General features: G+C 40.8%; 1 protein-coding gene across 4 annotated transcripts in view; it reads left to right on the forward strand.

Moving 5' to 3' along the window:
• PLXNB2 (plexin B2) overlaps window positions 1-21,825 on the forward strand; it is a 253,194-nt gene that overhangs the window by 74,715 nt on the left and 156,654 nt on the right. For all 4 annotated transcript variants that reach the window (XM_033057708.1, XM_033057711.1, XM_033057709.1 and 1 more), the window contains exon 3: window positions 8,767-8,953. The gene's annotated coding sequence lies outside the window, so the exon portion shown is untranslated. The remainder of the gene's footprint in view (window positions 1-8,766; window positions 8,954-21,825) is intronic.

The raw sequence follows: 21,825 nt of genomic DNA on the forward strand, positions 1-21,825 counted from the left end.
GATTATATATTTGGGTTCTATGATTTTTTTTTAATAAAGTACTACTTTATACATTTTTGCATAATACTGGAATATTTGAAGCTTTTTTATCATTTTAATGTGCAAACCAAATGTAAGGGGAAGAATTAAAACATCTAAAATTCTTTTAAAACAATCTCCTTTTAGTTTTTCGAGATTGAATTATTGACAATTAAATGTAAAGTCTTAGGCTACTTTTGATCTTCTGCTGCACCAGTGTTTGTTCTTACATGTGCAGTGGATGGAGTTTGATGCAGCATTTAATCCTTTTGCCCACTCCATGGTACATTGTGAGCCTTCCTGTGAAAACCCTGTGGTTGTGTCTGTGTACGATCATCTCTGATCACCTTTGCTAGTTGGTTTTGCCCATGTCACAATCAAATGGTATAAGACAGTGCTATCAGAGTCCAGTAAAACTTGAATTCCCAAACTCCATCAACCTGGTAAAAATTGAAGTCCTGCAAAGAAGGCTCCCTCCATCATGTGAGGAACATTCCAGTCTCAGGCTGCTTCAGTCTCAGGCAAGTTATCTTGCTGGCATTTCCAGCTTCCAGTCCTCCTTCTTTGGGTTGTGCAACATCTGGCAATCAAAAAATGTTTTACTAAAAAGTAGCATTAGAATAGGATCACATGCTGTGTCCGGGACAGCTTGGAAAGAAAGCAAGTACTGTATCCTCTTGTGTGCAACATCCCTGTGCTGTGACCTGGTTTTCCTAGTAAAAGGTGCAGCCTGCGCTTTAAATTTGGATTGTTTTGTTGGGTTTTTTAAAAACAGAGATTCTTAGTTTCCATAGAAATTTAGGCAAACTGAGGCTTGTTTTGGACACTCTGCAAGGGACACTGGTTAATTCAGATGTAAACCTTTTTCACTAGGGCACTGCATAGTGAAGATTTCTGTCAATTCCTTATTGCTGCTGAACCTGTTTCTGTTTTCTGCTAGAGTAGGAAGCAGGGAAAGAGCAGTAGATTAGAGCAAATGGTATATTTTTGTAACACCGTCTGTATAAATATTGGTGTGGTGGTGGTAGTTTCCATATTAAGTGCCAGCAAAAGTTTTTCAAAGTCTACCTAAGAGCTGCAGGTCCAAAAATGCATGGTAAGGCAAAAAGGTGAATAAGCCATTTAAAAGGTGAGGGTTTTAGTGGGAAGTTGAAGGGGAGTGGGGAGGGGCATAACCACACTCATGTATTGTTGTGGGAGCAGGAAGGGACCCAGATGTATTTTTAAAAACCATATAAGGGCAAAAGGCTTTTTTCCCATCTCAAGCTGTATCAAATTCCTCCCTCCTTAGCGTCTGTAAATCTTCCAGCATTTTTAGAAATTATTGTTTTATGAAGAATGCAACTATATATAATGGCTACATATGATAAATTTACACAAAATTATGTCATTTTCAAAGATAGGATAAAAGCCATTACTGCAGTACAAAAACACTTTTCTATCACCTCTAATAATGTTTTCCACATCTTCCCATTTGAAAAAGAAGTGAAATGTATCAGCATGAGGAAGCTGTTCATACTGGTTGCCAGCTGTGGATATGTCAGTGGAGATAAATTCATGTCCTCAAATATTACCCTTTCCTGAGTACCAATTTGCACACATCTTAAATTCCACTTTGGCAAAACTAAAGCTTTCCAAGGTGCTCATCTGCTCCCTCAGCAAGGTTTTGAGGCTTCACAGTGTTTGTACAAGGAGGTTCAAGGCCTATGTGACTAAATAAAAGTGGCCCAGCTGCTGTAAATGGCAACTTTTCTTTGCCTTTCATTTGGAGGAGCGGAGGTCAGGGATATACATTTATTTTCTTTGTTGGTGCAGGTTTTCCGTGCCCTTCCAGCCCTGTTCCTGTCTGCTGGCCAGCTGGGTTGTTGTTGGCTGGTGGCAGAATTTGCCTTTCTGTTCAGACTGGTCGGTGCACTTTGCAGAGACCTTCCAAAGCTGGGAGTCTAGCTGTTGTCCTTGGGTCACTTTTTTTATAATATGTACCAAATCTGAGCAGGCTTGCATTCAGTTTGGAGTCCAGGGGTGAATTAAATGTCCTTTCTATCAAATTTATTTATCCCTTAGCTCAAAAACTGGGAGGATTATCCTGCCTCTTCCGTCAAACCATCATGTTCAAGGTTTTGTGTAGAGTTTAAATGAAACATTTTTGTGCAGGTGTATTTTCTAGAAAGGGGGGAAAACTCCAAGAGTTCTTTATTTATATATTAAATTCCTGTCACCCAGAAGCTGTTTTTGCAGACAAACTGCTTTTGCATGTTTGCTTTTGTAAAGGATGTGTTTATATGAATGTGCACCTTCTTGGTTACTTCCACAGGGTCGGATCTTGTGTGCTTTTGCATCACGTACTGTCCCTTGCTGAAATTACCTCTGGGTTATTGTAATGCCAGCTTTCCATTAACTAACGGACTATAAAAAAAAATTTAAATAAAATGCCTTTGGGAATAGCAAATGACAAACTTCTCAGAATGTGAGCCCTGCAGCCCAATCTCCTAAAAGAAGCACCTGCAATCTGGCTTTATAGCTGATACACAGCTAGTTGGCAGACAAAAACCTTGCTAGGATTTCAATTTACAGCCTATGATACATAGGATCCTTTCTTCCTTGTAATGCTTTAAACTGAAATTGAATTTTAAATTAACTTGACACTGTGCTGTTTTCAAGTCAGATAAATAACTGTGTTCCTTTTCCCTTTTCCATAATATATTTGATATCTTACTATTAAAGCTTTTCCTGAATTGATATTAAAATTATACATTTGCCGGTCCTTACTTTCCTTAGGAAAAAAAAAGTGAAACATAACCATGTAGCTGTAAGAAGTACTGTTTGCACTTTGAAAATTACATAGTTTCATAGTTTAGAAATTTGCCAGTTTTATTTCTGTTGCTCACTGTAACAGCTTGTGGTTTATTTCTGTGTTTTCTCACAAAGCTTTGATCAAACAGTGGCCTTCAGAATTATGTGCTTTGAGTCTTCATGCACATAGATATCTTCCATTTACTTCATCAGAAGACCGCATTCTTCACTTCAGTACACCATTTACACCTTCACAGTGTTAATGAAACAATGTATCAACATTGTTTGGGAGTGATTTTTAAAATATACTTCCGAGCTTTTGCAGGTTTTTAAGCTGTTAGACCTACATAGTGCAGGTATAAATGCTTCTCAAACACACCAGGTAGTTACAATGTGGTCAGTCTGACACCTGGTAGTGTAAATATTTTTTACGCTTGATAGATGATGCCACCAGGAAGAATATTATAGAAGAGCTGCCTTTAAAAAAGGATTCAAAGTATTTTATAGAGAATTAAATAAATACCCGTGTTTCTGAATGTGCTGTGTAGTAGAAAGAAGGACTTCTACAGTAGAACTGCTCGTGGTTTGTTTTTGTTTTGCCTGATTCTTACACACTTAATTGAACAAACCTTTCTCATCAACTGTCTCTCGAAGAACTTGCACTGAAGGACATACAGTGGCAGAATTTACACTGTTAGCATGATGAGCAAAATGTATTTCTTTTGTTCCTAGTAAAAATATGCCTAACAGTATGGGTCCCTATGTGTAACTTAAAATAAGGTATTGAAGTACATCTCTCCCTCCCTCCTACCCTCCCTTTTTTTTCCCCCTAGGAAAGCGTTCTCCAAACAGCTCCATTTTGTACCTTCTGGCTTTCAGCAAGGCATTAGTATTCCAGAAGGAGTTTCACCAGCCCCTTGGCTTTAGCAGTGGTCAGAACAGGCAGAAGGAAAAGCTACCAAACACTTTCCTTCTTAGGCTTGGGGCTTGAATTGTAACCAGGGGCTTTTGGGAGAGTGTTAAAGAGCATGGCTTTCCTTGCCTGCTCTTTCCCTATTCCCTTGTTTTCCAATACCATTATGACCAAAAATTCTTATTTTTTTAATAAGTAAGCACAATGAATAAATATTTGGAACATTTCATATTTCTGAATGTATTAATGAAGGGGAAAAAACATGCCTCTGCCTTAAACAGGACAAGAAGTTATGCAGACCTCCCCAGCTCAGACAGAAATTCTCCTAGGGAAGAAATGCCATATGAAATTGGAAAGTTGTAATTTTCTCAAATAAGGGTGAAACATCAGGACCTTGGTTTGGGCACTTTTCACTGTTTTATAGTCTGGTCATCTCTTCTCACTGCCCACCCCAGCCCCCACACTCCCCCAAGGTACTCAAATGGAAAAGCTTTCTTTCCAAGGTATTTGCACAAAGAAAGCATTCGGCAGCAGAGGAGATTTCTTCCAAAAGCATCTTAGTGTGCTGTGATCTTTCCCCAGAACTTAGCTGGACATGCTGAGAAAGGACTCTTGCTCCATGCCCTGGGCCATTACGGTCCTTTGGGTGGTCACTGGCACTGCACATTCTGGGCCATGTGCCTGAGCGTACCTAGGCATATTTGTCTGAGTCTCTGCCAGCATATATGCCAAAGAGATTATGCTTCATCTTTCATCCCAGGGAGAAGAGAGCCTAAATGGGTTTATCATGGAGTTTTCATTCACTCTGTCATTCCTCCCTTCTTTATAGTTCATTGCTAGGCTTCTAATTTTTCCCGACAGCAGTGCACACCCCTGCAGCTGGCCCTGCATAATGATTCCCTCCTCCTAGACTGACATGAGCGGATGCATAAATCTACTGCCATCAGGGTGCCTCCTTTAGCAGACACTGCCCCTTCTCCCCCCTGGATAAAGATCTGTCCCCTCCCCAGCACTCTCATTTACCACCTACTCCTGTTGCCTGCTGAGCCAAGATGCTGCCTTTGACCGTTATCCTGCCTATGCTAAATATCAGGAAATGGCTCTTTTTGGACAAAAATACTTTTTTTTCTCCTGATAGTAACTATTAGGGAAAATTGGAGTGCCTTTGGCAATTGTATTTGATGCAAATATTACAACACATAGCAACGAGCTCATGTGAAAAGCAAGGGTGAACTGATCATTTGAATTAGGAGCTGAAGGGTGAGGACTGTCAGGAGCAAGAATTTTTACCAAAATACAGGTCTTTAGGAGGTCTTAAGTTAGACACCCTTGTGTTCTCTGAGGCCCTGTATTAACTCAAAATGATTGCTTTGAACTATTGAGTAAGGGCAGTAATGTCAAATCCAGGGCTTCACAGCTGCTGAACTCATCAAGCACATTGACAGTTTATAAATCAGACAGGACTTGTGCACCCTTTACAAAGTATTGTTTGAAAATCTCTTCCTTAGCCCTCCATCCTTAGCTATAGCAGTGGAATATTGCAGCTGGCTAAAAACCAACATAAGAATAGTTTAAAAGGCAGCAATCCCCGTTCCTGTTCTGAAAAGCAGGCACAAGGTGAATGTGCAGTGTACAGCAAGAGCTTCATCATTCTTTACCACCAGCAAAGGTATAGGTAAAGGTCAGCCCCTTTCATCTTCCAAGAATCTAATCTGCAAAATACTAGATTTCTCCAATAGGTATTTGGTGTTAGCAACATGCTGATAGTCTGATATTCATGGTTGCTTTTGGAGTTAAATCATTGTTTAAATTATTGTTTTTCATTGGCTACAAGTATTTGGCAGTTTTCTCTGACACTGTCCTTATGATGATTCATACTGCAATTATTTTGAAGAGATGGATAAACTACAATTGTTTATATACAAACAGAATATGGCATTGGCTGCCAGAAAACAATTTCACTAATATTTGACTTGTTAGGTTGCCTCATGTTTCATGTTTTGGCTCAAAGAGAGCAAGCTTAAAATTAATTGAGAAGAATTTCTTTCTTTCTGAATGTGTTCAAAACTAGTAATATTTTTTCCTCTGTAAATGTTGGCAATTGATTATAAAATGTCAGAGGTGCTAGCAGTGTCAGCGACCTTCATCTATACCACTGGACTAATAGGCAAGGCTTGCTTTAGGACACCCCTGCAGTTGCTGACAGGTTTTGTAGCATCTGCAGCCAACTCTGTATCATTAACGAGGCAAAAAGGGTAGATGAGGGAGTGTGGATTGTAAATGTAAGAGTGCTCACTCCACTAAATTTACTTGAAAAATGATCATTTTTTGTGTCCAATGCCATTTTGTACTCTTCATGATTTTCTAATTAAGCCTGGAGGGCTGTGGATCCAGGCTTTGACATGAGCAGTATCGACTGTCCTCTTTCCAGAGAAGAGAACAAAGCTTCCTCACTGTGCTGCTGCTAACTGATGAACTGGTTTTTCTTCCATGCCTTGGTTGCTGCATATAATTAGGAATCTTACTCTTGTGACTTCATGTGCAGAACTGCATCCTTTCAGTAGACCTGCGTGCCAGCTGCCTGTCATGCACAGCTATTCCCAGGATCCTTAAATTTGACTTTGCATGTCAACTGTTCCTATATAAACAATGAGCTTTGAAGCAAACTATGGGCATGCTGAAGAAAAAACTCTTCATGTCTAACAACAGTCTCTTTTAGACTCTGTTTGAGGCTAAGGCTCAACTTTAAAAGTGATCATTTATTTGATGTTAATTTATTTGAAATTATTTTATTAGAAAAGAGAAGTGCCTGTGATTCTTGAAAAACGAGACAAGGGAGAATATGTATCCACTTGCTGGGTAGACCCATGTGAGTGGTTTTCTGAGGGGATTGCCCCCTTCGTGTCTCAGTGCTCCCTTGCAGCAGAAGCAGTGCTAGACTCTTATGGCCAGTGTGTTACTGGGCTTAAGAGAGAAGGCGTTTACAGTTCTTGGAGGAGGGGAAGGAAGACTACAGATGACAGGAGTGTCATAGCAATGGGAATAAGGTACAGTTAGATTTGAGGAGAAATTTCCAACCCTGTATGGCATTCCTTCCCCTTAATGATTGAAAAATTCAGTATATTTTTTTATTTTAATTCTTGTCTTCGTGGTATTTTAGGACTGGGATTCCTGTAGTTCATTCCCTGGATATCTTATCTAGTAAATAATGTCTTTATTCCTCTCTGCTGAGAGCAGGTACACAGAGAAACAGAAAAAGATCTTGCTGCATTGCAAAAGGGTTGGGGGATTTTTTTTTTTTGTTTGGTTGGTTGTTTGTTGTTTGTTTGGGTTTTTTTGGGGTTTTGTTTTTTTGGTTTTTTTGGTTTTTGTTTAGTATTAATGCATGCTTAAGAATTTTGGGCAAAAAAAGCCTTGGAATATTTATCTTCCAAGAGACTTTTTGAAAAGTCAGCTTTTTACTGTGGGGTAGACCAAAAGGTTTGACGTACGGGCATGATGGAGGCAGCTGGAGTTCAGGGCTGGGAAGTAGCTGTGTGATGATCCACAGGAGATGTGTTCTTGTGTGTGACCTTGGGCCTTGGCACAGGGAGGTGTTACTGGAGGGTGGTGCTGGCAGGCAGAGGTGGGGAGTGTGTGCAAGGGATTCCACTGCAGGAAGGGATGACAGCTGTGCGGCATAAGAGCAGATTTAAAAAATAGTGTCCTGCCTTCAGAATCACAGCTAGAAAATGTATTGTTGTAAAGCTGGAATTTCTTCTACAGGAAACACCACCACTGCCTTTTACCGGAGTTCTTTCTTTAGTGTTACCTAATGGAGGACTTAGGACACATTTTCTTAGTTTTCTTACCAGGCTCATTTAATCTAAATGCATTAAATCCTTTCAGTTCGTGATGTGGGACAAGATACTTCTGATAATTTGGGATTGAAATAACTTTTAAAGAGTTTTCATATATAAAATGAGTGTAGATTTGGACTGTTTAAAGGTTCCTTGTTGGAGAACATGCAGTAAAAGTGGTGGCAAGCATGATAAAAAGGTTAGCTATGTTTCTGAAAAGCACAAACTAGTCTTTGTTACCTTTGGAAAAAGGAGTGGGATAACTTGGTTTGGAGTGGACCACCAGAGGTCATATAGTCCTACAGCTCAGACTGGGGTCAGTAAGATCAGCTAGCTCAGAACATATAAAGTATTTAGCAGTCAACTCTATATAGCTGAAAACTTAAGAATATGGTCATAAGTTTCTTGAGATTTCTGAAAGGGAAAAAAAAATTGTAATATGTCTCCTTTGTCTTCATCTTTCAGAAGTTTAAAAAAAATAGGGAGGCTCAAGCTTTCCTAGTTCTTTACTGTGCATTTCCTTTTATTTTTAGATGGAAATAAAAATTTAATCAGGCTAAACCTTACTTTCCACACTCAATTATTCCCCAGAAAATTTAAATAAGTATAGATATAGGCTTTTCAAGAATATGCCCCTAGAAGCTAATTTCTGAAGCAAAGGGAAACTGGAAGGTGACATTGCTTTTGAAAATTGAGCCTTAATAAAGGCTTTCATTTAGTCATCCATCCTTGAAAATGGATGGTGAAATATGTAAGGGTTGAGAGGGAAAAGGAAAAAACAGATACAAGAGAATGACACCAGATGAAAGCACAAGGTAATTTAAGTCCTTGGTTAATGTCCCTGCTTGAAATTAGTTCTGGCTGGTTTGGTCACCCAAAAACTGGCAGCTCAACACAAAATTCTTACCATAAAGTCTGGGCTTTAGCAGGTATGTTATGGGGCTACTGCTATCATCTGGAAAAGCAGTCCCTCCAAGGGTTTCTAGTGCTTTGTGTGTCCCCAAGGTGTCTTGGGCAGGCACCTGCAGTGGAGACGAGCAGAGAACCGCGTTTACCAATAATGGCAGGTGTGTTTCCCCTTCTGTGAGGCTGTGTTGAGCCTGCAGCAGTCAGGCAGGGTGAGCATCCCTCAGCGTGCCTAGGCTGTGGAATGCTGTGCTGCTCGTGCACTGAGGGAGCTGAGCGCCTGTCTTCTTGTTCCAGGTGCGAAGAGTGAGGGGGACAGCCCCGGGCTCAGTTCTGAGGCTCAGCTGGTACCCCCAGGACACAGCTGAACAAGGATAAGCACTGACACCGCCTTGTCTCCTCCTGAAGTCCCAGAAGAAGAGGCTTCTTGTTTCCCAAGCTGTGGTGTGCACACAGATTTTTCATGTGAATTTTCTGTTTTCAGGTAAGCTCATTTTTTTCCTTCTCTTTTAATACAATAGAGTTTTCTAAATGCAAAATTATATTCTGGTTTTCTAGACAAATTTGTTGCTGTTTATCAAGACTTTCAGACATTGCTGGAGCATTTAATAAGTGTTTATTACTACTAATGGAGATAAAACTTCTAGGAGTCAGTCTTGCAAGAGGCATTAAAAATTAGCAAAGGAAAAAGAAAAGCAAGAATAGCTTGGCAGAGGTTCTGTATTCATAAACCTATTTATAGATGGTGTGCTGGGTAGAGGAGCAGGTTTGTGCCTCTGCCAGCAACATGCTGCAGCCTACTGCTGTGCTAGTGCTTGCCCTAATTTTGCACTTACATTCTGAGTCTCCCAGGGGATGCTGAGCAGCTGTGTGGCTGACCTGAATCTCGAAGGTGTGTGTGGGTTTGACTATGACTCTGAGGATGATCGGAGAGATTTGATCAACTTCTTTTCCAGGACCTGTTCACATTGATCAGTGTGTGTTGGCTTGTTTCTCAAAAAACAGCACATAAAACCTTCTTCTTTATTCTCAAGTGACCAAAGAGATCTGAAGCAAAATTGATAGAAGGGTTGTACAAACATGGTTCTCAGTCTGTTCTTCAGCTGCGAAGTGGCTTAAATCCATTTTGGCAGCTTCTTACTGCTAGTGTTGCTCCTGGAGGCGCTGCCACTGAGAGCTCTGGTTCCAGCCTGGCGCAAGCCTGGAGGGGAAGGAGAGACTCTGGGATCCGGTGTGCTGCCTTCCTCTCAGTTACCAGCAATAATTGTTCATAGACTGAACTTTTTGGAAGATAACACTCAGCATTTCCAGCAAGAGAAACACGTGTCTCCTGCCCGGCACCAAAGAGAAAGGAAACAGTAGGAGGGGAAAACAAAATTTAGGAAGGGCCAAGTTAAGGAAACAAGTGTGTTCTAGTGTTTAACTATATCTGGCCTCATGCCAGTTTGGGATGGGTGTTGTTTAGTTTTTTAGTAATTTTTTTGTTTGTTTTTTTTCGTTTGGGGGTTTCTTGGCGGGGGGGGGGACAGTGTTGTTTGTTTGCTTTGGATGCTTCTGTGTTTTATTTTCCCTTAAAAACACTTGGAGAAAGGAAGAATCAAAATACAGTTTTCCATGCACGTGTGCTGCCAAATGAATAAAAGTGAAAACAGCTGTTCTAAACCAAAAATGTGCATTCTGTCATTGCACACTCATTTATGGACCTAAAATCACGATTTTTCTAAATGTAGGGAAAAGCATGAAATCACACAGAAATAGCCACTATTTAAACTTATTTAGAAATGCACATCAGGCAAGATGAGTATCACTGAGGAACAAAGGTGGGTCCTGTGGGGGATGCGAATGTAAGAAGTGGACTCACTGAAAGCAAGTAATTGCAGAGTAATTTTGCTGTGGAATTTTAAACCAATTATGTGAATAACAGAGCATATGTTCTGAAAGTAGTCAGAAGTGGTTTTTCGTGAGTATAGCTAGCACGGTTTCAGAAAGCCTCTGCCTGGCCAGGGTTAGTGCTCCCACAGCTGAGACTATGAGAGTGCCTGCGTGTTTGGCTGTACATCATTGCCTTGCTGAAAGTCAGCCTTTCTCAATCTGCCTCTCCCATGGCAAATCTTCCAAAAAATGTACAAAGGTGTGTCTGACAATACCTAGTGCCTCAGCTTGTTTTTGTGTCTGACTGGAAAGTCTGGTGTTCCAAAGGTGCTTGATCTTTTTTTTTTTGGCAATTATTAAATGTTTTGATAAGCTGCATCAAGCTACATCAAATTTTACTGAAATTACTGCACATTTCACATAACATAATTAAAGATGCTATTTCAAGAAGCCTTCACTAATCTAGTTGTTTCTTGAGTGCTGTTCTTTTGAAAGGGAGATTTTCATCCTTTTGCTTTTTAATAAAATGAGGCAAGTACTAAAAATCCACTATCAGCAGTTTGGGTTGAACACCAAGGCATGTGGCTTATTGCTTTCCAGAACATGGAGGATATTAAATGTGGATATTAATTTTCTTCTTTCCTCCATCACAAAGAAAATACAAATGCTCACACGAAAAGGGGAAAACAGTTTATGAGATTCGTCAGCATTGCCTTTCGTAGTATGCAACTGGGAATTTTGATGCCTAGTGGATATGAAGTGTTTCCTGATGTTAAATGTATGTAAATAAGTATAAATCATATTGGTTGGGTGTTTTTTCGGCTTCTTTTTTCCTTTCATGACCATTAAAGCAGCTACATGGTAGTAGAACACTTGACAAGTGGCACAAAAACTGAGATCTCTGCTGAACTTTCTTTTGTTTCTAGGAGGTTTCAACAAACCTCCTTAATCTTTGAAGTTTTCTCTTTAAATGCGTGGCCAGTGTAAGCATTTCTGCAAATTCATTTCACGAAAAGATTTTGTCTCTGAAGTTGTTCAAGTAAGCAGAGCCGCAAATCTGATTCACTTGTGTGGCACTGAACTTCACATGTAAATCATGCTTCTAGTAAGTTGGTATTGTTCTAGGAGGTGCTAATGGTTGCCATCAATCAGGGTTGGAAAAAGTTGTTCTCCTCGTCTCCCCCAGACTAAACGAGACAGCAATTAAATGCCCTTTTGTTGTGTGATAGCTGAGACAATGGAAATCAATGTCCAAAGCACAAAGCAGAGTGGCAAGTCTTAAGTATAAGCTAAGCCGTGTGTCCCAAGGGATTGGCATGTTGATTTGCTTACAGCTGAGAGGGTATATGAAAGGAATAACTGTGGAGTGTAGGCAGCAGGAGAAGCAGTAATGCTCCTTGGACCAAAGCCAGAAGGGAATATTTGCTGGGAGACCTCAGTGGGGCTGTGCTGCCATGATTTTACTTCCATGCAACCCAAGCTCAACTCTCAGTAAAAATTTGATCTGTAATATGCCCTGGTATAAGATGATATCAGAAAATATGACACCATATACCATATTTATTTGTGGTATGTTTTTACGTTGGCCACTCAAGAATGGGCAGTATCTGATCTGATTAGAAACCTACTAAAGTAAAGTTCACCTTTCAGCTTTTTTGAAAGTACTTCAGCTGGGAAGATGAGCTTACACTGGACCAGTGCTGTTACTGCAGTGGTTTAGATCCCTGGAATTGGGCTTGCTGCATTCTGACAACAATATTCCCACCCCTGAAAATGCCATCACTTTGTTCTCAAGTGCTTGATAGATGCAAAACTTACTCTTGCATCTCTCCTAAATAAAACTGCACTTTAAGGATTCCCAGTTTGCTCATCCATTTCTTGTAGATGGAAAAAATGCCTCGAGACTCTTAAACCAAGACATACTCATTAACTAATTTTGTCCAGTGGACATGAAATCACTTAGGTGGCTGAAAGTGTTTTGCCTGTCTTCTTCCCTCCAGACCTGCTCCAAAGCTCATTATGTCAATGGGACACTTCCTTTTGACTCCAGCTCACAATTCTGCCTTGGCTTTATTGCCTTGCTGAAAAGGCCTTGAGTTACACAGGACTGCTTTGTCTCTAATCTGTGTGGGGTTTTTGTTTTTGTTGGGGGTGGTTTTTCTGCTTTTTGTGCAAAATTGTAAGTGCATTGAGAATAACCAGCCATTGCATTCGCTAATGGCAAAGCACACTGCTGTCATGCAGCTGATGCCTTGGGGTTTAGCTTTTATATTTTTCAGATTCTTTGCTGCTTGGTGTGTAACTCTGAAACTTCATATTAGGTGTTCGTTTTCTTCACAGGGTAGTTAGACAAAACAATCCCTTCCCAGCTAGAGAATCAAGGACAACTGGTACCCAAAAGTGCAAACAATGGCAAAGGGAAGGGGACAAGCCAGGGGATGAGGCTTCATAGCCTGAGGCTGTGGTTGGATAATTGACCCCAATATGTAGATGAACCAAAACTTATAAAAGTGTAAAGACTTGTGACCGGGATCCATCTTGGATTTGATTTTGGTGTATCCACGACTGGGCTCTTGCACTGCCTGAAGTGTATCCCTTCAATAAATATACCTATTTTAGTCCTTTTGCTCTGCCTAGTCTCTGTTCCAGGTCAGCCTTTCCAGGCATCACAGCTCATATGCTGTTGGAAGAGACTGTAGCTGGATGATGCTTTGCAGCAGCTGGGCTCAACTGAGAGAAAGCCTTTTGTGCCTGAAAAGTATTACACACAGATGACCAGAGTCATCTGAAATGATACTAGAATTTGATCAACAGAAAATTTATCTGCTTGGAGAGCTCTGTGTTGCTATATCTGTTACAGCTCTTTTGGGGGCTTGAACAAAAGAAAACAAAACTACATGTACAGAGGTCCACAGAAATCAAAAGGTACTAGCAATGGGCTCATACAAAACCTGTAAGTTGGTGTTCTTTGTCCTTATGATAAGATGTTGTCTTTCCCTTGTGTCCCCATCAGGGAGACGCTTTTCAAACTCATGTTCTACTGCACTCACATTTGCTCTTTGGCAGTATTGACAGTTGCTGTGAGGGACACACTTCACAATCCCACTGTCTTCATATCAATTCAGGTGTCCACCTTTGATGTTTCCTCTACTTTTAGCCATGACTTGCATCTCACTTCTGCATTAGGTTCTCTATTAAAGTAAAACAGAGACCCAAGGTACCAGGAGAGACTCTATTTGGTCACAGCAATTCACTACTACATTATATACTGTTTTATATTTAATTACTATGTGTGTAATTTTGAATAATCACAATTAGGCTTTTTTAAGCATCTCCTTCTATATTGCAAACCTTCTGCAGTTCAATAAAGCAGAGCCATTGACTTGTATTTGATGTGTCCATTACCTCCTGTAAATGCTTTGGAATACAATGGAATAGCATGCAGACTTCAGAGCTGTCATGACAGGTATTAAGAATGTGTCAAATCCCAGTGATGACTGATAACATATCTGTCATTTGTGATGGGATTATTAGGAAGAGGAAAGCCACTAGGAGAAAGATACTCTAGAGAAGAAGGGGGAGGAGGGGAAGGGAAGACAAAAAGAGAGAGGATTTACTGTTCTTCAGAGCTGCCTGGTTTAATTAAACCTTGTCTAGTCTATAAACAAATCTATTAACTTTCTGTATGGTTTGGCAGCTTATGCAGTTCAATGCTGCTGCAGTAATTCCGTGGAATGTGTGTTTCTCTGTGGTGGATAGTGGCACTATAGGTATTGTGGCTATGAAGAAGATTCTTGACCCATCTGTACCGGGAAACAGCTATTGCAAGATACAGCTATTGTATTTTTTGTCTTCTAATCAAAAGTTTAACAGAGTACCATGGAAGAAATAATTCAGTGGGCACATAAAATATTTTCTGCATGGGAAATTACATAGAATCAAGTGCCATTTGATTTGTGTCTTTGGTTAGCAAAAGAAGATTGCTTTTTTTTTTTTCCCAAGCCTGAGTATATGTCTTATGTGAGTGCTGAAAGGAGGCTGAGCTTCATCTCACTGGGCTCTGCTGAATGAGTCCAGTGTGCCTACTGCACAGACATTCTCAGGTGTTTCAGGCTGAGCCATAAACACATCCAAGATCTACAAGCAGTTAAATATTAAGACAAAGGAAGCATCTTGTCCAGCTGCTTTCTGGTGTCCAGGCAATGCCAGAACAGAAGTGATCTGAATTTCTTGCTGTTAGAATCTTTTTGGTGCAGAAGTATCCCCGGAAGCAGCTAAACAGTGTATTTATCCAATATGGCCCCTACACACACAGAGCTCAATTTTGAGGGGCATATTAGATGTCAGGAGAGGGGGAGACTTGAAGCTCAGTGGACTGAGACAACTATTCCTTGCTGTCATATGCTCCCTGAAATCCCCTTTCAGCAGAGATTCAGCAGCCTTTGAACAGAGGCTCATCACAGTGTCCAGATTGTCCCTTTATCCTTTCTGCTGATTTATCTTTTAACCTTGTATGAAAACATACCTGGTCTTATCTCTGCCCCTTCCACAAGCACTGCCAAGGTCCTCCTCAGCACTTTCAGAGTTCCAGCCCATCAAGGAAGCAAAGGTACAGTAGGTCAGTGCAGTGCTCAAGTGGGGATTTGGCATCACTGGATTGTTGCTGGAGGGCAGCTGCTCTGTTGGATGTTCAGCCAGAAGGCCCTGGTGGCCACCCATACTGGATGCTTGGAGAGAAAAGGCTGCTCTGAAGGTGAGCAAAGGACAGTCTCAAGCTTGGGATGCAGAGATGGAGAGCAGAGACCTCTGTGAAGACCAAGCTGTAGCTGTTGTGTCATAAAGTAAACAATATTTGAGTGGTGTTTGAGTGATCATTGGTGTGTGAGAGGCATACATAGACCTAGCCAAAAGCCAGATGCTCTCAGGTGGTTTTGGACCCCATTCCTCACAGTCCCCACCAGCAAATCAGATGACCTACACTGCCCATGTCCACCTGGTGTCACACAGCACAGGCAGGCCAAGCCCACCCTGCTCCAGATGAGCTCTCCTCCAGTGGTGCAAGCTCCACACATCTCAGTTGAGGTGACTGCACTGGGCTGGGGTGGGCAGCCAGCTCCTGTCCCTGCTGAGCCCCTGTCCCTGCTGAGCCCCTGTCCCTGCTGAGTGTGCGGCAGTGGCTGTGTGGGTGCTGGGGGAGTGTGGGCTGGGAGCTGCAGGGTGGGCAGGGATGGTCCCACCGTGGATGGTCCCACCGTGTGCGTGCTCGCAGCAGGATGCCATCCGTGTATGCAGCACAGGGAGCAGCAGGCACTGGGGCCGTTGCAGCACGCCCATGGGCTCACACACTTGCTTACCTCATAGAAACTCACCTGTCCAGACCCTCAGGAAAGACCTTTTATTTTTCCCATCTCTGAATGCACGTTCACCCCACCCACAGAGGCTGGCTGAGCAAAGATCGAAGTGCAACCTGAAGCAAGGACACCAGCTTTTAAATGTGATGTATTGCAGCTTAATTGATTTCCCAAGGTAGAAGGTAGTTCTCTCAAGGTCCTCATGGCAAGCATCCCAAAATAGTGGTTGGGGAACCCAAAGCTGGTTTAGCTTAAGGGATGTTAAAGGAGCCTGATTGTTTTTTTTTTTTCTTCAGAAGCTGAACTCAGCATTTCTTCACAGTACCTTGAACTGTACATCTAAAAACCATTAATCATACTGTAAAATCTTGGCTTCAACTTCCCTCTTTAATATGTAGGCGATTACCATACCATTTGTTAACGTGTCTAGCTGGCTGACAGTACCTCTGTTCATACTGCTTAAATTTGGTTTTGAAAGAGGAAGGCCTGTGGAGAATGGTGCTGCAGTGGAAAGCCTTCCTCCACCAGTCTTAGGTTTGATTTTGGTCCCAAGTGATGCCACACGGATGTTGGTAGATATTGGTGATGGGAGTCCATGGTGCCTAACCCTCCTCTTCAGTGGCAGCCTCCTAAAGAGTGGTGCAAATAGGGACTGCTGACAACATTCATTGTTTTACTATTTTTTTTACACCACAGTGCTCTCACCATCTTTTATATACTCCCATATTTAATACATTTACATTCTGAATGGATTTTCTGTCCCAGAAAAGTGCAGATGAGCTTGGAATACCCCCTGAAGAAAACTAATCCTTCCCTGTAGTCACTGTCTTTTCTCCAATTCACTACATTTTGTCAGTTTAACAGAATAAATGGAAAAACTTATCTGGGAGCTATTGAAGCTGAGTTGAGACTCAGGGGTTTTTTTGGTTTGTTTTTTTTTTTTTTTTTTTTCATTTTGCTGTACATGAAGTGTCCTGAGATAACACAGAAAATTAAGAGGTTGAGGGAGTCAGCACTGAAGATCGCTGAACTTTCAATAAAATTCCTTTGAGTGTCCAAGATCAACAGTGCCCTGGATGGTCTCAGTGTGCTCAGTTTTACATATGCTTAGCTAGAGTTCAGTTCTGGATTTATTTTTTATTTAGTGGTTTGATTAGAACCATGCTTTGAAAACCAAACCAAACCATGACTACTATCAAATTTAAATACAAAAGAATATGTTTAACTTGAAAAAAAACAATTGCACGAAGAAAGAACCTTTGTAACTCTGAGTTCATTGAACATTTCAATGAAAACTGATTTCCGTGTTTGTTTGGACAAAATAAAACTTTTCAAAAAATTAAAGATATCAGCAGTGCTCGGTGGCTGCTCTTTGGGGGAGGGGATCTGGAAAGCAAAATATTGCACAATGACTTTCTGCTGATAATAAACAAGCCTAATAGGAGATCTCTGTTTTGAAAATATGTAACTGCTGACATGAGGATGTTGGAATATTTTTAGTGCTGATAAAGAAAAGAAACATTAATTGGAGTTTTGCTAATCTTGAACAAAAACACATGTTAAGCTCTGGTTGCTCTGCTCTGTATGGTAGCATTACAGTGTGTATCAGGAAGATTTCTTTCACCTGTGAATTCCCTCTATTGTTTCCATCTCTAAGAGTTTTATACAGTATTTAGAGGTGAGGGAATGAGAAAGAGAAAGACAGGTTTGGTTATAAGGAAAATAGTGTATTGCACAAGGGTCATTGATAAGACTTTCATGGTGGTTTTTCCAAATTGAAATGTTGCAACTAAGCTTAGATAAAGCTAAAAAGATTGTATTCGTTTTAATTGGTTGGTGCACATGCCTTTCTGCCAGTCCCATCTCAGTCCATCTTGGTTTCCAGTCAACTGGGACCTCCCTAGTTATTTGGTAAATGATGGAAAGTGGCTCAGTGAGTTCCACCAGCTCCCTCAGTGGATCCCTTGGGTGGATCCCATCCAGCCTCATAGACTTGTGTGTGTAAGTGGTGTAGCAGGTCACTGTCCATTTCCTCCTGGATTATAGAGCTTTATTCTACTCCCCATCCCTGTCTCAGCTCAGGGAATTGATTGGGTACTGAGGCAAAGATGGTATTAAGTACCTCAGCCTTTTCCTCCTTTGTCCCTATGTTTGCCCCCACATCCAATAAAGTATGGAGATTCTCCTTAGCATTTCTTGTGTTACTCATGTATTTATGGAAACATTTTTTATTGTTGTAGAGCAGTCATAGAAAATATTTGTAATGTGCTACCTGATAGCATGATCTCTGTAGTATACAACTTTCTTTTTGTCTGACCTCTTACACTCCAATTGAATTGAGAAAACATGAAATAAATGGGAACAATGTATTTTTTTGTGACTTCAAGTTACTTTTATCATGGTTGTTGTTGTTCAGGTTTCTGATAAGGAATGAGAAAACCTTCTTAAAAGATGTTCTCCAAGCATTCCGTTTAAGTGTGGCTTTTTGTTCATAATTGCCAAAAAGTAGCAGCAAACTATAGAGAAAAAAAAACCTTCTTTTTGATTTTAGACCCCTGAGTCTTGTTGCAAAATGGTTTATATTAATTTAGTTCCTAGTTTAGTTTTAGCCTGGGTCATGGGCCATCAATATGTTATGCACTTCTATGAATGGATTATGTATCCCTTAGTGACACCTTGAAAACATAATAATTTAGGGGTTTTTTTGAAGCAGCAGGCAGTATCCACCTCAGATCAATCAATGCACCCCTTGTAAATCTTGTAATTTAAGTTCCTCAGGGACTAACAGGCTTGAGGTGGCGTTCTCAGACTGAGCACAGTCCTCTCCATCCTGTACCTTATGTCAACATTTCTGCTGTGCATGAATGCATGTATCCAGGGGCTGGTAAGGAGAAGGGAGTGAGACAATTCCACATGTCACTAAGAGCAGCACAAATGCTGTAGCAAGCTTTAAAATGGAAGGAGAATATTTAGAAGAGTGACAGAGGTACTCGTTACAGCTGGACAGGAAAGCAAATAAAAGCAATCTGCCTTTCTCCATGACATATATTTGATTAGTCTGACACATTTGAAAACAGCAATTCATAACAGCAAGGCAGGGACAGTAAGAAGGGAGGAAAAGGATGGATAAAAATTTGGCAGAGCACTTCAGAACAGGGACATTTCTTCTGTGTAGAGCCTGACCTAGTTTAATTTTCTGGAAATTGTATAGGGTAACACAAAACTATTTTATGAGTTTAGAACAGAGAATTGATTATGTCATGGCATGTAGCATGCCATAACAGAAGCAGGGCTTCTGAGGAGACAGAATTGGTTTTGTTAAGCCAAATTGCATCATTAGAGAAGTAAGAAGCAGTAGGGCTCCATGCCTTTTCAGGGAGACTTGACTTTCTGGACTCTGCATTCAAAATCTTATCCCTGGTCTCCAAATTTTCATGATCTTTCATTGATGGCCTAATGCTTAAAAAGTATTTTGTGGTTTAAAACTTATTTTTTACCCTGCAGTTATTTGTAAGGTCTGCTGTAGAGTCAGCCATCTGTATGGTAACTTATATTACTGCATGTTTCATATCTGGCACACAAAAAAATATGTTTATTCTTTTTCTCCTGGTGTGAAAGCCATTCTCAGTCAATAAGCTGTCAAGCTACCCTTTTGTTATCACTGCCTAGTTGTGTTCTTTCACATAAAGTCTCCTGAATCTTGCCAGTCTAATGTGTTAAATTCTTTGACAAGAATGTTCCAGTTTGGGAGATGAGAGCTTTGCTTGTTTTTCTTCATGAATGGAATGAAATGCTTCTTGGTGAAAATACAAGTACAGTAGGAACTGAAGAATCCAGGCTTTCTTCATAATCAGCAGAGGAAAAATGAACACTTTGGAGTATTATCCACTGCAGCTCTTGAGCTCTTCACCTTGGAGAAAAGTAACTGCAATCTCCAAGTGCTTGTTTTTCTCAGCTGATAAGGAGAGGTTAGCTGGCTCCCTGTGAGAGCTATTTGCATGATGTTGTTGTGGAATATTAGGAAAGATGTGGTCCAGCATTTTGGCTTCAGCAATGAAACAGCTAAGCAAGGACCTGTGTCTCTTCTCCCATGTTTCTATTTACCAATAAACAAATAGGTACCAAAAACTGTTTAGCTTGTACCCCCAGTTCACATGGCAAAGTTGATCAGCGAGGTCCCTTCTCTTCCCTCTACCCTGTTTCCCTGTTTGTTTTTTTCTTCTTGGAGGCAAGTTGGGCTACGAAAAAATTGCTTTAAAGTTTGAATGTTCAAACTGAAGCTAATTTTAGCAAAGTACTTCAGAAATGAGCTGTTCATATCCCTTTCCTTAGTACTCTTGCACAGTAGTGCCAGGAAAGCTTTACCAATACATGTAGTAAACAGATTATTCTTCTCTGACATTAACCTTTTCCCTGCTATGCCTGGGCAACTCAGTTCAAATTGACATTTTGAGACTATCTTATATTTCATGTATTTTTTTATACTCACAATAAAGCAGAAAATGGGGCACACTATTTAAGGTCAAAATAATTTTGACTTCTGCCTTCCACAAATTGTATTTAGGGCTTTTGATGGCCTTCTGAAAAGATGTATATGCTCAAGATGGCCTCAAGCTTTGCACAGAAGTCAAAGATGGAAAATGTTTAGGATGGTAACAATTTCTGCATCTGTAATTCATTACAAAGGATTTTTCCCTCCAATATCAGTGCAGTTTCCCACCTATGTTGAGTCTCACAGAGCACTGCATACTATTTTTATATGAAAATACATGATATCCTGCAGCAGGCAGTAGGGAAAAGTGTGCATTAGACTAAAGCTCCGTGCCCACTCCATGAACAGCTGAGCTGCTGGAGGACATCGGTGTGGGCAGGCAGAGCTGGCTGGGCAGAACAGCTGAGCCATAATTGTCCTTCTGACAGGTCTACTCCCATCCAGGGTGATGGGAGCTCCACTGGATAACTCGAATCAACTCCTGTGCCCAAGGGGAATTACAGTAATGGGAGATACTTCGTTTGATGGAGCAAAGAAATAATCTTGTGAAAAAAGTCGTGGGCTTCCTCTGTGGGCTGTACTGGGCAGGGTGGCAAGTGTTGGGGAGGACTGTGGTAATACTCTACCACTCCAGCTACCCCTTGTCCAAAGCCCCAATTATATCTGAATTTCAATCCTCTAATCAGGCTGGTGTTTTTGATTTAATTCCTGCCATCGTCGTCTGGTCTTTGTCTCTGTTGTGCTGATTTAATAGTCTTGATGACAGTGTCAGTCACTTGTGCACTCTATCTCCTTTTCAAAATGTGTTTTCTTTTATTAGCTTGTGAATTTTCACAAGGTAAATTGATGTGCTTGAGCCTATATTGTTTATGATTTAATTTTATTCATTTTCTTTCCTAACTAAATATTCTTAGCCTTTTCAGTTGTGTTTCATATGGAAGCTTTCCACAGATGCATTGCATGTGTTTTATTTTAATTCATTATACATCAACTAGTGATTTATATATATAAATATATCTATAAAGCTAATATCTTAATTTAGTACTGAAATGCACTTTTTGAAAGAGATGGGCCTATAATACACTATTTAAAGGTCTCTGACTCATGATTGCAGGCATATTTTTTGATACAGGGTATTAGCAGTAAGAAGTAAGCTTTGATCTGTGGCTTTTCACTTCTGAAAGGAACAGTTTCCTGGACCATTTGCATACCTTCCTTCTCTCAGGGACTTGCTGGATACTGGATAAAGTGAGGCATTTTCTCATCTCTGCCCAAATGCATCCTCACTGCAGCATCTTGTGAGGGGGCACTCCTGGGCTCTGCCTGGGGGGCTGGCAGGTCTGATGGGTGGTACCTGGGCAGCTTTCTCTTGGAGAGTCTCATTTAGCAGCTGTCTTCAGCGAGTGGAAAAGCCCTTCCAGAAACTGTCACTGATTCACTTGCAAAATTGTATTTTGCACTTCAGCACAGCAAAAAGGGATGTATAAGCCTGTACTTCAGACCAATCTGACTTGCTCATGCTTTTTTATCGGATGGTGAAGCTTTTCCTATGCTGGTGCTCCAAGCCAGCCAGCTTGTTTCCCTGGAGGCACAGGGCAGTGATTCTGAACTTGCTCAGTGCTTCTTTCTCTTGAAATGCTG

This window comes from Catharus ustulatus, chromosome 4 (assembly GCF_009819885.2).
Source record: "Catharus ustulatus isolate bCatUst1 chromosome 4, bCatUst1.pri.v2, whole genome shotgun sequence".
In the NCBI taxonomy this organism is placed as follows: domain Eukaryota; kingdom Metazoa; phylum Chordata; class Aves; order Passeriformes; family Turdidae; genus Catharus; species Catharus ustulatus.